This window comes from Bufo bufo, chromosome 5 (genome assembly GCF_905171765.1).
Source record: "Bufo bufo chromosome 5, aBufBuf1.1, whole genome shotgun sequence".
Lineage (NCBI taxonomy): Eukaryota > Metazoa > Chordata > Amphibia > Anura > Bufonidae > Bufo > Bufo bufo.
In genome coordinates this window covers 218,880,123-218,894,837 of record NC_053393.1, presented here as the reverse complement: position 1 = coordinate 218,894,837, position 14,715 = coordinate 218,880,123, and positions in this window count along the sequence as shown.

Below are 14,715 nucleotides of genomic sequence, written 5' to 3'. Positions count from 1 at the left end.
TTTTTCACCCTAACCAAAAAGCTGTATTTCTGTCCAAAATGTGACAGTCACTTATGCACGTGTAATCCCAGATGCGCAGTATATCAGAGGGTTTTTTCACCCCAGTATGCCAAAGCCGTATTTATGGCCTAAATGTGACAGTCACTTATGCACGTGTAATCCCAGATGTGCAGTATATTAGAGTGTTTTTTCACCCTAACCAAAAAGCTGTATTTCTGTCCAAAATGTGACAGTCACTTATGCACGTGTAATCCCACTTCTGACAGCAGCTTCTGCTTTTCTTGCAGAAGTGGTAGCTGCAAATACAGTGGAGGAGTTTAAGCATGCATGGGATAGGCATAAGGCCATCCTTCATATAAGATAAATCCAGGGGCTATCCATAGTTTTTAGTATATTGGGCAGACTAGATGGGCCAAATGGTTCTTATCTGCCGACACATTCTATGTAATCCCAGATGTGCAGTATATTAGAGGGGTTTTTCACCCTAACCAAAAAGCTGTATTTCTGTCCAAAATGTGACAGTCACTTATGCACGTGTAATCCCAGATGTGCAGTATATCAGAGGCTTTTTTCACCCCAGTAACCAAAAAGCCATATTTATGGCCTAAATGTGACAGTCACTTATGCTTTTCTAATCCCAAATGTGCAGTATATTAGAGGGTTTTTTCACCTTAATCAAGAAGCTGTATTTCTGTCCTAAATGTGACAGTCAGTTATGCTTGTCTAATCCCAGATGTGCAGTATATTAGAGGTTTTTTTCACCCTAACCAAAAAGCTGTATTTCTGTCCTAAATGTGACAGTCACTTATGCACGTGTAATCCCAGATGTGCAGTATATTAGAGTGTTTTTTCACCCTAACCAAAAAGCTGTATTTCTGTCCTAAATGTGACAGTCAGTTATGCTTGTCTAATCCCAGATGTGCAGTATATTAGAGTGTTTTTTCACCCTAACCAAAAAGCTGTATTTCTGTCCAAAATGTGACAGTCACTTATGCACGTGTAATCCCAGATGTGCAGTATATTAGAGGGTTTTTTCACCCTAACCAAAAAGCTGTATTTCTGTCCAAAATGTGACAGTCACTTATGCATGTGTAATCCCAGATGTGCAGTATATCAGAGGCTTTTTTCACCCCAGTAACCAAAAAGCCGTATTTATGGCCTAAATGTGACAGTCACTTATGCTTTTTAAATCCCAGATATGCAGTATATTAGGGTTTTTTTTTTCACCCTAACCAAAAAGCTGTATTTCTGTCCTAAATGTGACAGTCACTTATGCGTGTCTAATCCCAGATGTGCAGTATATTAGAGGGGTTTTTTCAGCCTAACCAAAAAGCTGTATTTCTGTCCTAAATGTGACAGTCAGTTATGCTTGTCTAATCCCAGATGTGCAGTATATTAGAGGGTTTTTTCACCCTAACCAAAAAGCTGTATTTCTGTCCTAAATGTGACAGTCACTTATGCACGTGTAATCCCAGATGTGCAGTATATTAGAGTGTTTTTTCACCCTAACCAAAAAGCTGTATTTCTGTCCAAAATGTGACAGTCACTTATGCACGTGTAATCCCACTTCTGACAGCAGCTTCTGCTTTTCCTGCAGAAGTGGCAGCTGCAAATACAGTGGAGGAGTTTAAGCATGCATGGGATAGGCATAAGGCCATCCTTCATATAAGATAAAGCCAGGGGCTATCCATAGTATTTAGTATATTGGGCAGACTAGATGGGCAAAATGGTTCTTATCTGCCGACACATTCTACGTAATCCCAGATGTGCAGTATATTAGAGGGTTTTTTCACCCTAACCAAAAAGCTGTATTTATGTCCAAAATGTGACAGTCACTGATGCACGTGTAATCCCAGATGTGCAGTATATCAGAGTTTTTTTTTACCCCAGTAACCAAAAAGCCATATTTATGGCCTAAATGTGACAGTCACTTATGCTTTTCTAATCCCAGATGTGCAGTATATTAGAGGGTTTTTTCACCCTAACCAAGAAGCTGTATTTCTGTCCTAAATGTGACAGTCAGTTATGCTTGTCTAATTCCAGATGTGCAGTATATTAGAGGTTTTTTTCACCCTAACCAAAAAGGTGTATTTCTGTCCTAAATGTGACAGTCACTTATGCACGTGTAATCCCAGATGTGCAGTATATGAGAGGCATTTTTTTTCACCCCAGTAACCAAAAAGCTGTATTTCTGTCCTAAATGCGACAGTCACTTATGCGTGTCTAATCCCAGATGTGCAGTATATTAGAGTGTTTTTTCACCCTAACCAAAAAGCTGTATTTCTGTCCTAAATGTGACAGTCAGTTATGCTTGTCTAATCCTAGATGTGCAGTATATTAGAGGTTTTTTTCACCCTAACCAAAAAGCTGTATTTCTGTCCTAAATGTGACAGTCACTTATGCACGTGTAATCCCAGATGTGCAGTATATGAGAGGCATTTTTTTTCACCCCAGTATGCTAAAGCCGTATTTCTGTCCTAAATGTGACAGTCACTTATGCACGTGTAATCCCAGATGTGCAGTATATTAAAGTGTTTTTTCACCCTAACCAAAAAGCTGTATTTCTGTCCAAAATGTGACAGTCACTTATGCACGTGTAATCCCAGATGCGCAGTATATCAGAGGGTTTTTTCACCCCAGCATGCCAAAGCCGTACTTATGGCCTAAATGTGACAGTCACTTATGCACGTGTAATCCCAGATGTGCAGTATATTAGAGTGTTTTTTCACCCTAACCAAAAAGCTGTATTTCTGTCCAAAATGTGACAGTCACTTATGCACGTGTAATCCCACTTCTGACAGCAGCTTCTGCTTTTCCTGCAGAAGTGGTAGCTGCAAATACAGTGGAGGAGTTTAAGCATGCATGGGATAGGCATAAGGCAATCCTTCATATAAGATAAATCCAGGGGCTATCCATAGTTTTTAGTATATTGGGCAGACTAGATGGGCCAAATGGTTCTTATCTGCCGACACATTCTATGTAATCCCAGATGTGCAGTATATTAGAGGGGTTTTTCACCCTAACCAAAAAGCTGTATTTCTGTCCAAAATGTGACAGTCACTTATGCACGTGTAATCCCAGATGTGCAGTATATCAGAGGCTTTTTTCACCCCAGTAACCAAAAAGCCATATTTATGGCCTAAATGTGACAGTCACTTATGCTTTTCTAATCCCAGATGTGCAGTATATTAGAGGGTTTTTTCACCCTAACCAAGAAGCTGTATTTCTGTCCTAAATGTGACAGTTAGTTATGCTTGTCTAATCCCAGATGTGCAGTATATTAGAGGTTTTTTTCACCCTTACCAAAAAACTGTATTTCTGTCCTAAATGTGACAGTCACTTATGCACGTGTAATCCCAGATGTGCAGTATATTAGAGTGTTTTTTCGCCCTAACCAAAAAGCTGTATTTCTGTCCTAAATGTGACAGTCAGTTATGCTTGTCTAATCCCAGATGTGCAGTATATTAGAGGTTTTTTTCACCCTAACCAAAAAGCTGTATTTCTGTCCAAAATGTGACAGTCACTTATGCACGTGTAATCCCAGATGTGCAATATATGAGAGGCATTTTTTTTCACCCCAGTAACCAAAAAGCCGTATTTCTGTCCTAAATGTGACAGTCACTTATGCGTGTCTAATCCTAGATGTGCAGTATATTAGAGTGTTTTTTCACCCTAACCAAAAAGCTGTATTTCTGTCCTAAATGTGACAGTCACTTATGCACGTGTAATCCCAGATGTGCAGTATATGAGAGGCATTTTTTTTCACCCCAGTATGCTAAAGCCATATTTCTGTCCTAAATGTGACAGTCACTTATGCACGTGTAATCCCAGATGTGCAGTATATCATAGGGTTTTTTCACCCCAGTATGCCAAAGCCGTATTTATGGCCTAAATGTGAGAGTCACTTATGCACGTGTAATCCCAGATGTGCAGTATATTAGAGTGTTTTTCACCCTAACCAAAAAGCTGTATTTCTGTCCAAAATGTGAGAGTCACTTATGCACGTGTAATCCCAGATGTGCAGTATATTAGAGGGTTTTTTCACCCTAACCAAAAAGCTGTATTTCTGTCCAAAATGTGACAGTCACTTATGCACGTGTAATCCCACTTCTGACAGCAGCTTCTGCTTTTCCTGCAGAAGTGGTAGCTGCAAATACAGTGGAGGAGTTTAAGCATGCATGGGATAGGCATAAGGTCATCCTTCATATAAGATAAAGCCAGGGGCTATCCACAGTATTTAGTATATTGGGCAGACTAGATGGGCCAAATGGTTATCTGCCGACACATTCTATGTAATCCCAGATGTGCTGTATATTAGAGGGGTTTTTCACCCTAACCAAAAAGCTGTATTTCTGTCCAAAATGTGACAGTCACTTATGCATGTGTAATCCCAGATGTGCAGTATATCAGAGGCTTTTTTCACCCCAGTAACCAAAAAGCCATATTTATGGCCTAAATGTGACAGTCACTTATGCTTTTCTAATCCCAGATGTGCAGTATATTAGAGGGTTTTTTCACCCTAACCAAGAAGCTGTATTTCTGTCCTAAATGTGACAGTCAGTTATGCCTGTCTAATCCGAGATGTGCAGTATATTAGAGGTTTTTTTCACCCCAGTAACCAAAAAGCTGTATTTCTGTCCTAAATGTGACAGTCAGTTATGCTTCTCTAATCCCAGATGTGCAGTATATTAGAGTTTTTTTTCACCCTAACCAAAAAGCTGTATTTCTGTCCTAAATGTGACAGTCACTTATGCACGTGTAATCCCAGATGTGCAGTATATGAGAGGCATTTTTTTTCACCCCAGTAACCAAAAAGCCGTATTTCTGTCCTAAATGTGACAGTCACTTATGCGTGTCTAATCCCAGATGTGCAGTATATTAGAGTGTTTTTACACCCTAACCAAAAAGCTGTATTTCTGTCCTAAATCTGACAGTCAGTTATGCTTGTCTAATCCCAGATGTGCAGTATATTAGAGGTTTTTGTCACCCTAACCAAAAAGCTGTATTTCTGTCCTAAATGTGACAGTCACTTATGCATGTGTAATCCCAGATGTGCAGTATATGAGAGGCATTTTTTTTCACCCCAGTATGCTAAAGCCGTATTTCTGTCCTAAATGTGACAGTCACTTATGCACGTGTAATCCCAGATCTGCAGTATATTAGAGGGTTTTTTCACCCTAACCAAAAAGCTGTATTTCTGTCCTAAATGTGACAGTCACATATGCGTGTCTAATCCCAGATGTGCAGTATATTAGAGGGTTTTTCACCCTAACAAAAAAGCTGTATTTCTGTCCAAAATGTGACAGTCACTTATGCACGTGTAATCCCAGATGTGCAGTATATTAGAGGGTTTTTTCACCCTAACCAAAAAGCTGTATTTCTGTCCTAAATGTGACAGTCACTTATGCGTGTCTAATCCCAGATGTGCAGTATATTAGAGGGTTTTTCACCCTAACAAAAAAGCTGTATTTCTGTCCAAAATGTGACAGTCACTTATGCGTGTAATCCCAAATGTGCAGTATATTAGAGGGTTTTTTCACCCTAACCAAAAAGCTGTATTTCTGTCCAAAATGTGACAGTCACTTATGCACGTGTAATCCCAGATGTGCAGTATATCAGAGGCTTTTTTCACCCCAGTAACCAAAAAGCTGTATTTATGGCCTAAATCTGACAGTCACTTATGCTTTTCTAATCCCAGATGTGCAGTATATTAGAGGATTTTTTCACCCTAACCAAAAAGCTGTATTTCTGTCCTAAATGTGACAGTCACTTATGCGTGTCTAATCCCAGATGTGCAGTATATGAGAGGCATTTTTTTTCACCCCAGTATGCTAAAGCCGTATTTCTGTCCTAAATGTGACAGTCATTAATGCACGTGTAATCCCAGATGAGCAGTATATCAGAGGGTTTTTTCACCCCAGTATGCCAAAGCCGTATTTATGGCCTAAATGTGACAGTCACTTATGCACGTGTAATCCCAGATGTGCAGTATATTAGAGTGTTTTTTCACCCTAACCAAAAAGCTGTATTTCTGTCCAAAATGTGACAGTCACTTATGCACGTGTAATCCCACTTCTGACAGCAGCTTCTGCTTTTCCTGCAGAAGTGGTAGCTGCAAATACAGTGGAGGAGTTTAAGCATGCATGGGATAGGCATAAGGCCATCCTTCATATAAGATAAATCCAGGGGCTATCCATAGTTTTTAGTATATTGGGCAGACTAGATGGGCCAAATGGTTCTTATCTGCCGACACATTCTATGTAATCCCAGATGTGCAGTATATTAGAGGGGTTTTTCACCCTAACCAAAAAGCTGTATTTCTGTCCAAAATGTGACAGTCACTTATGCACGTGTAATCCCAGATGTGCAGTATATCAGAGGCTTTTTTCACCCCAGTAACCAAAAAGCCATATTTATGGCCTAAATGTGACAGTCACTTATGTTTTTCTAATCCCAGATGTGCAGTATATTAGAGGGTTTTTTCACCCTAACCAAGAAGCTGTATTTCTGTCCTAAATGTGACAGTCAGTTATGCTTGTCTAATCCCAGATGTGCAGTATATTAGAGGTTTTTTTCACCCTAACCAAAAAGCTGTATTTCTGTCCTAAATGGGACAGTCACTTATGCACGTGTAATCCCAGATGTGCAGTATATTAGAGTGTTTTTTCACCCTAACCAAAAAGCTGTATTTCTGTCCTAAATGTGTCAGTTAGTTATGCTTGTCTAATCCCAGATGTGCAGTATATTAGAGTGTTTTTTCACCCTAACCAAAAAGCTGTATTTCTGTCCAAAATGTGACAGTCACTTATGCACGTGTAATCCCAGATGTGCAGTATATTAGAGGGTTTTTTCACCCTAACCAAAAAGCTGTATTTCTGTCCAAAATGTGACAGTCACTTATGCATGTGTAATCCCAGATGTGCAGTATATCAGAGGCTTTTTTCACCCCAGTAACCAAAAAGCCGTATTTATGGCCTAAATGTGACAGTCACTTATGCTTTTCTAATCCCAGATATGCAGTATATTAGAGGGTTTTTTCACCCTAACCAAAAAGCTGTATTTCTGTCCTAAATGTGACAGTCACTTATGCGTGTCTAATCCCAGATGTGCAGTATATTAGAGGGGGTTTTTCAGCCTAACCAAAAAGCTGTATTTCTGTCCTAAATGTGACAGTCAGTTATGCTTGTCTAATCCCAGATGTGCAGTATATTAGAGGGTTTTTTCACCCTAACCAAAAAGCTGTATTTCTGTCCTAAATGTGACAGTCACTTATGCACGTGTAATCCCAGATGTGCAGTATATGAGAGGCATTTTTTTTCACCCCAGTATGCTAAAGCCGTATTTCTGTCCTAAATGTGACAGTCACTTATGCACGTGTAATCCCAGATGTGCAGTATATTAGAGTGTTTTTTCACCCTAACCAAAAAGCTGTATTTCTGTCCAAAATGTGACAGTCACTTATGCACGTGTAATCCCACTTCTGACAGCAGCTTCTGCTTTTCCTGCAGAAGTGGCAGCTGCAAATACAGTGGAGGAGTTTAAACATGCATGGGATAGGCATAAGGCCATCCTTAATATAAGATAAAGCCAGGGGCTATCCATAGTATTTAGTATATTGGGCAGACTAGATGGGCCAAATGGTTCTTATCTGCCGACACATTCTATGTAATCCCAGATGTGCAGTATATTAGAGGGGTTTTTCACCCTAACCAAAAAGCTGTATTTATGTCCAAAATGTGACAGTCACTTATGCACGTGTAATCCCAGATGTGCAGTATATCAGAGGTTTTTTTCACCCCAGTAACCAAAAAGCCATATTTATGGCCTAAATGTGACAGTCACTTATGCTTTTCTAATCCCAGATGTGCAGTATATTAGAGGGTTTTTTCACCCTAACCAAGAAGCTGTATTTCTGTCCTAAATGTGACAGTCAGTTATGCTTGTCTAATCCGAGATGTGCAGTATATTAGAGGTTTTTTTCACCCCAGTAACCAAAAAGCTGTATTTCTGTCCTAAATGTGACAGTCAGTTATGCTTCTCTAATCCCAGATGTGCAGTATATTAGAGTGTTTTTTCACCCTAACCAAAAAGCTGTATTTCTGTCCTAAATGTGACAGTCAGTTATGCTTGTCTAATCCCAGATGTGCAGTATATTAGAGGTTTTTTTCACCCTAACCAAAAAGCTGTATTTCTGTCCTAAATGTGACAGTCACTTATGCACGTGTAATCCCAGATGTGCAGTATATGAGAGGCATTTTTTTTCACCCCAGTATGCTAAAGCCGTATTTCTGTCCTAAATGTGACAGTCACTTATGCACGTGTAATCCCAGATGTGCAGTATATTAAAGTGTTTTTTCACCCTAACCAAAAAGCTGTATTTCTGTCCAAAATGTGACAGTCACTTATGCACGTGTAATCCCAGATGCGCAGTATATCAGAGGGTTTTTTCACCCCAGCATGCCAAAGCCGTACTTATGGCCTAAATGTGACAGTCACTTATGCACGTGTAATCCCAGATGTGCAGTATATTAGAGTGTTTTTTCACCCTAATCAAAAAGCTGTATTTCTGTCCAAAATGTGACAGTCACTTATGCACGTGTAATCCCACTTCTGACAGCAGCTTCTGCTTTTCCTGCAGAAGTGGTAGCTGCAAATACAGTGGAGGAGTTTAAGCATGCATGGGATAGGCATAAGGCAATCCTTCATATAAGATAAATCCAGGGGCTATCCATAGTTTTTAGTATATTGGGCAGACTAGATGGGCCAAATGGTTCTTATCTGCCGACACATTCTATGTAATCCCAGATGTGCAGTATATTAGAGGGGTTTTTCACCCTAACCAAAAAGCTGTATTTCTGTCCAAAATGTGACAGTCACTTATGCACGTGTAATCCCAGATGTGCAGTATATCAGAGGCTTTTTTCACCCCAGTAACCAAAAAGCCATATTTATGGCCTAAATGTGACAGTCACTTATGCTTTTCTAATCCCAGATGTGCAGTATATTAGAGGGTTTTTTCACCCTAACCAAGAAGCTGTATTTCTGTCCTAAATGTGACAGTCAGTTATGCTTGTCTAATCCCAGATGTGCAGTATATTAGAGGTTTTTTTCACCCTTACCAAAAAGCTGTATTTCTGTCCTAAATGTGACAGTCACTTATGCACGTGTAATCCCAGATGTGCAGTATATTAGAGTGTTTTTTCACCCTAACCAAAAAGCTGTATTTCTGTCCTAAATGTGACAGTCAGTTATGCTTGTCTAATCCCAGATGTGCAGTATATTAGAGGTTTTTTTCACCCTAACCAAAAAGCTGTATTTCTGTCCTAAATGTGACAGTCACTTATGCACGTGTAATCCCAGATGTGCAATATATGAGAGGCATTTTTTTTCACCCCAGTAACCAAAAAGCCGTATTTCTGTCCTAAATGTGACAGTCACTTATGCGTGTCTAATCCTAGATGTGCAGTATATTAGAGTGTTTTTTCACCCTAACCAAAAAGCTGTATTTCTGTCCTAAATGTGACAGTCACTTATGCACGTGTAATCCCAGATGTGCAGTATATGAGAGGCATTTTTTTCACCCCAGTATGCTAAAGCCATATTTCTGTCCTAAATGTGACAGTCACTTATGCACGTGTAATCCCAGATGTGCAGTATATCATAGGGTTTTTTCACCCCAGTATGCCAAAGCCGTATTTATGGCCTAAATGTGAGAGTCACTTATGCACGTGTAATCCCAGATGTGCAGTATATTAGAGTGTTTTTCACCCTAACCAAAAAGCTGTATTTCTGTCCAAAATGTGAGAGTCACTTATGCACGTGTAATCCCAGATGTGCAGTATATTAGAGGGTTTTTTCACCCTAACCAAAAAGCTGTATTTCTGTCCAAAATGTGACAGTCACTTATGCACGTGTAATCCCACTTCTGACAGCAGCTTCTGCTTTTCCTGCAGAAGTGGTAGCTGCAAATACAGTGGAGGAGTTTAAGCATGCATGGGATAGGCATAAGGCCATCCTTCATATAAGATAAAGCCAGGGGCTATCCACAGTATTTAGTATATTGGGCAGACTAGATGGGCCAAATGGTTATCTGCCGACACATTCTATGTAATCCCAGATGTGCTGTATATTAGAGGGGTTTTTCACCCTAACCAAAAAGCTGTATTTCTGTCCAAAATGTGACAGTCACTTATGCATGTGTAATCCCAGATGTGCAGTATATCAGAGGCTTTTTTCACCCCAGTAACCAAAAAGCCATATTTATGGCCTAAATGTGACAGTCACTTATGCTTTTCTAATCCCAGATGTGCAGTATATTAGAGGGTTTTTTCACCCTAACCAAGAAGCTGTATTTCTGTCCTAAATGTGACAGTCAGTTATGCTTGTCTAATCCGAGATGTGCAGTATATTAGAGGTTTTTTTCACCCCAGTAACCAAAAAGCTGTATTTCTGTCCTAAATGTGACAGTCAGTTATGCTTCTCTAATCCCAGATGTGCAGTATATTAGAGTTTTTTTTCACCCTAACCAAAAAGCTGTATTTCTGTCCTAAATGTGACAGTCACTTATGCACGTGTAATCCCAGATGTGCAGTATATGAGAGGCATTTTTTTCACCCCAGTAACCAAAAAGCCGTATTTCTGTCCTAAATGTGACAGTCACTTATGCGTGTCTAATCCCAGATATGCAGTATATTAGAGTGTTTTTTCACCCTAACCAAAAAGCTGTATTTCTGTCCTAAATCTGACAGTCAGTTATGCTTGTCTAATCCCAGATGTGCAGTATATTAGAGGTTTTTTTCACCCTAACCAAAAAGCTGTATTTCTGTCCTAAATGTGACAGTCACTTATGCATGTGTAATCCCAGATGTGCAGTATATGAGAGGCATTTTTTTTCACCCCAGTATGCTAAAGCCGTATTTCTGTCCTAAATGTGACAGTCACTTATGCACGTGTAATCCCAGATCTGCAGTATATTAGAGGGTTTTTTCACCCTAACCAAAAAGCTGTATTTCTGTCCTAAATGTGACAGTCACATATGCGTGTCTAATCCCAGATGTGCAGTATATTAGAGGGTTTTTCACCCTAACAAAAAAGCTGTATTTCTGTCCAAAATGTGACAGTCACTTATGCACGTGTAATCCCAGATGTGCAGTATATTAGAGGGTTTTTTCACCCTAACCAAAAAGCTGTATTTCTGTCCTAAATGTGACAGTCACTTATGCGTGTCTAATCCCAGATGTGCAGTATATTAGAGGGTTTTTCACCCTAACAAAAATGCTGTATTTCTGTCCAAAATGTGACAGTCACTTATGCGTGTAATCCCAAATGTGCAGTATATTAGAGGGTTTTTTCACCCTAACCAAAAAGCTGTATTTCTGTCCAAAATGTGACAGTCACTTATGCACGTGTAATCCCAGATGTGCAGTATATCAGAGGCTTTTTTCACCCCAGTAACCAAAAAGCTGTATTTATGGCCTAAATCTGACAGTCACTTATGCTTTTCTAATCCCAGATGTGCAGTATATTAGAGGATTTTTTCACCCTAACCAAAAAGCTGTATTTCTGTCCTAAATGTGACAGTCACTTATGCGTGTCTAATCCCAGATGTGCAGTATATGAGAGGCATTTTTTTTCACCCCAGTATGCTAAAGCCGTATTTCTGTCCTAAATGTGACAGTCATTAATGCACGTGTAATCCCAGATGAGCAGTATATCAGAGGGTTTTTTCACCCCAGTATGCCAAAGCCGTATTTATGGCCTAAATGTGACAGTCACTTATGCTTTTCTAATCCCAGATGTGCAGTATATTAGAGGGTTTTTTCACCCTAACCAAGAAGCTGTATTTCTGTCCTAAATGTGACAGTCAGTTATGCTTGTCTAATCCCAGATGTGCAGTATATTAGAGGTTTTTTTCACCCTAACCAAAAAGCTGTATTTCTGTCCTAAATGTGTCAGTCAGTTATGCTTGTCTAATCCCAGATGTGCAGTATATTAGAGTGTTTTTTCACCCTAACCAAAAAGCTGTATTTCTGTCCAAAATGTGACAGTCACTTATGCACGTGTAATCCCAGATGTGCAGTATATTAGAGGGTTTTTTCACCCTAACCAAAAAGCTGTATTTCTGTCCAAAATGTGACAGTCACTTATGCATGTGTAATCCCAGATGTGCAGTATATCAGAGGCTTTTTTCACCCCAGTAACCAAAAAGCCGTATTTATGGCCTAAATGTGACAGTCACTTATGCTTTTCTAATCCCAGATATGCAGTATATTAGAGGGTTTTTTCACCCTAACCAAAAAGCTGTATTTCTGTCCTAAATGTGACAGTCACTTATGCTTGTCTAATCCCAGATGTGCAGTATATCAGAGGCTTTTTTCACCCCAGTATGACAAAGTTGTATTTCTGGACTTGCAGATAGCCTGTGCTGGTGCACTATCGTTGCATAAAATAGCTGCCGATCATGTATTGATATTGACTAGCTGAAGAAAAAAAAGTTTGTTTTCAGCAATAGTGGGCTCAGGGCAGGCTTAAAAAAATTGTGCACTGGACCTACAAAACACTTTTTCTGTAGATCACTGATTACATAAACCAGTTCTTGATAAGATTGCTCCCTGATCTCTCCCTCACAGCAGCTGCAGCCTCTCCCTACACTAATCAGAGCAGAGTGACGGGCGGCGCTACGTGACTCCAGCTTAAATAGAGGCTTGGTCACATGCTGCAGTTGGCCAATCACAGCCATGCCAATAGTAGGCATGGCTGTGATGGCCTTTTGGGGCAAGTAGTATGACGCTTGTTGATTGGCTGCTGTGAGCCTTTCAAAAAGCGCCAAGAAAGCGCCGAACACCGAACCCAAACCCGAACTTTTACGTAAATGCTCGGGTCCGGGTGCCGAAAATCCTAAAGTTCGGTACGAACCCGAACTTTACAGTTCGGGTTCGCTCAACTCTAATTATGACCCATTTAATAAAATACTAACCAACCTGTTAAAGCCAGCACATAACATTCAGATTAACTGTTATATTGATCGCCAGTCATTTGGACAGCTGTCCATTCTGTCACCAAATCTAACAAATCAGAAATTTCACAAACTTGTGGCAAAGGTGTCATTCTGTTGCAGAGCTACATAGAAACATAGAAACATAGAAACATAGAATGTGTCGGCAGATAAGAACCATTTGGCCCATCTAGTCTGCCCTATATACTGAATACTATGGATAGCCCCCGGCCCTTATCTTATATGAAGGATGGCCTTATGCCTATCCCATGCATGCTTAAACCCCTTCACTGTATTTGCAGCTACCACTTCTGCAGGAAGGCTATTCCATGCATCCACTACTCTCTCAGTAAAGTAATACTTCCTTATATTACTTTTAAACCTTTGCCCCTCTAATTTAAAACTGTGTCCTCTTGTGGTAGTTTTTCTTCTTTTAAATATGCTCTCCTCCTTTACCGAGTTGATTCCCTTTATGTATTTAAAAGTTTCTATCATATCCCCTCTGTCTCTTCTTTCTTCCAAGCTATACATATTAAGGTCCTTTAAAGTCATCCGTGCAGAAGTAGAAAGAAAGTAATATGGCACGAACCAGTATGTTCCAACTTCATCTTATTCTGAGGAAATCTTCCCATAATCAATAGAGGTTGAGTGAGGCAAGTTGATTTGTTTCGCACTAGATGAACATCCTCAAGGCCTGGTAAGATACCTGCTCCCCCTTCATTGTTATGCATTCATCATATATAATGCATTAAAATACAGTTCTTTCTTAATCATTAAATCCAAGATGCCCTGTAGCATCTATTTTCATCATCTTGCTGCTTCCTTAAATAGTAGTGTTCTTTGATGGTCACCTCCTTTACAGCTCATTTATTGACACATCTGAATTGCCTTAATGCACTTTTTTCGTATGTTCAATCATGGTCCCTTGAATATTCATGTTCTTTATATCATTTTAACAATTTGCTAATTGTTTCCCTGATGTAAAATAATCATAGGGACAAAAATGACAGAAACAAAATCTGAGAGACGTCATAATTGTGTAGTAAATAATTCCACTCATTTTTAACTTTGTACCGCTCAGCATTTGTTGCCAAAATGATCATTGCTTACATTGCATAAGTAGATGTGACAGACAATGATTCTCAGGCAATGAATTATTGGACAACATGAATTCAACAAGTATGTCCTCTAGTTTCCAAATCTTTGTCATCCGTCCTGAACAGTAGCTCAATTGCCCATTACCTGACTTGATGTCTTATTCAGGTATATAGAATTACAATGTCTATAGTTGCCAGGTTAGCATCTCTATAATCAGAAAAAGATATAAAATTGTTAGAACATCAAGATGGAACACATTTCAACTAGTATCAATGCAAATATTTTGGCAATTGTTCAGAAAGTCAATGAGCTCCTCAGTATGACCAATATTAATACCAGTTATTCACCTCACCCAATATCCAGGCTGCTCTCCTGAACTACATTCAGCCAGGTCTGCATCATATCTCTATGACAACTTGCCTGCCCTGATGGTGTCCATAGTGACAGCTTTAAAAATTAAAATTGAACTAGATACCCTTGCCTGTGTGTAAGGTACCATCCTTCTGAGCTGGGTTACTATTGTTTTATCTTGTTTTTTTACCTCGACTTTGACAGTAGCCTTAGCTTACATCCAGTTCTTACATCCCAATTTTTCCTGGTACAGATGTGTCAACCTTTACCTT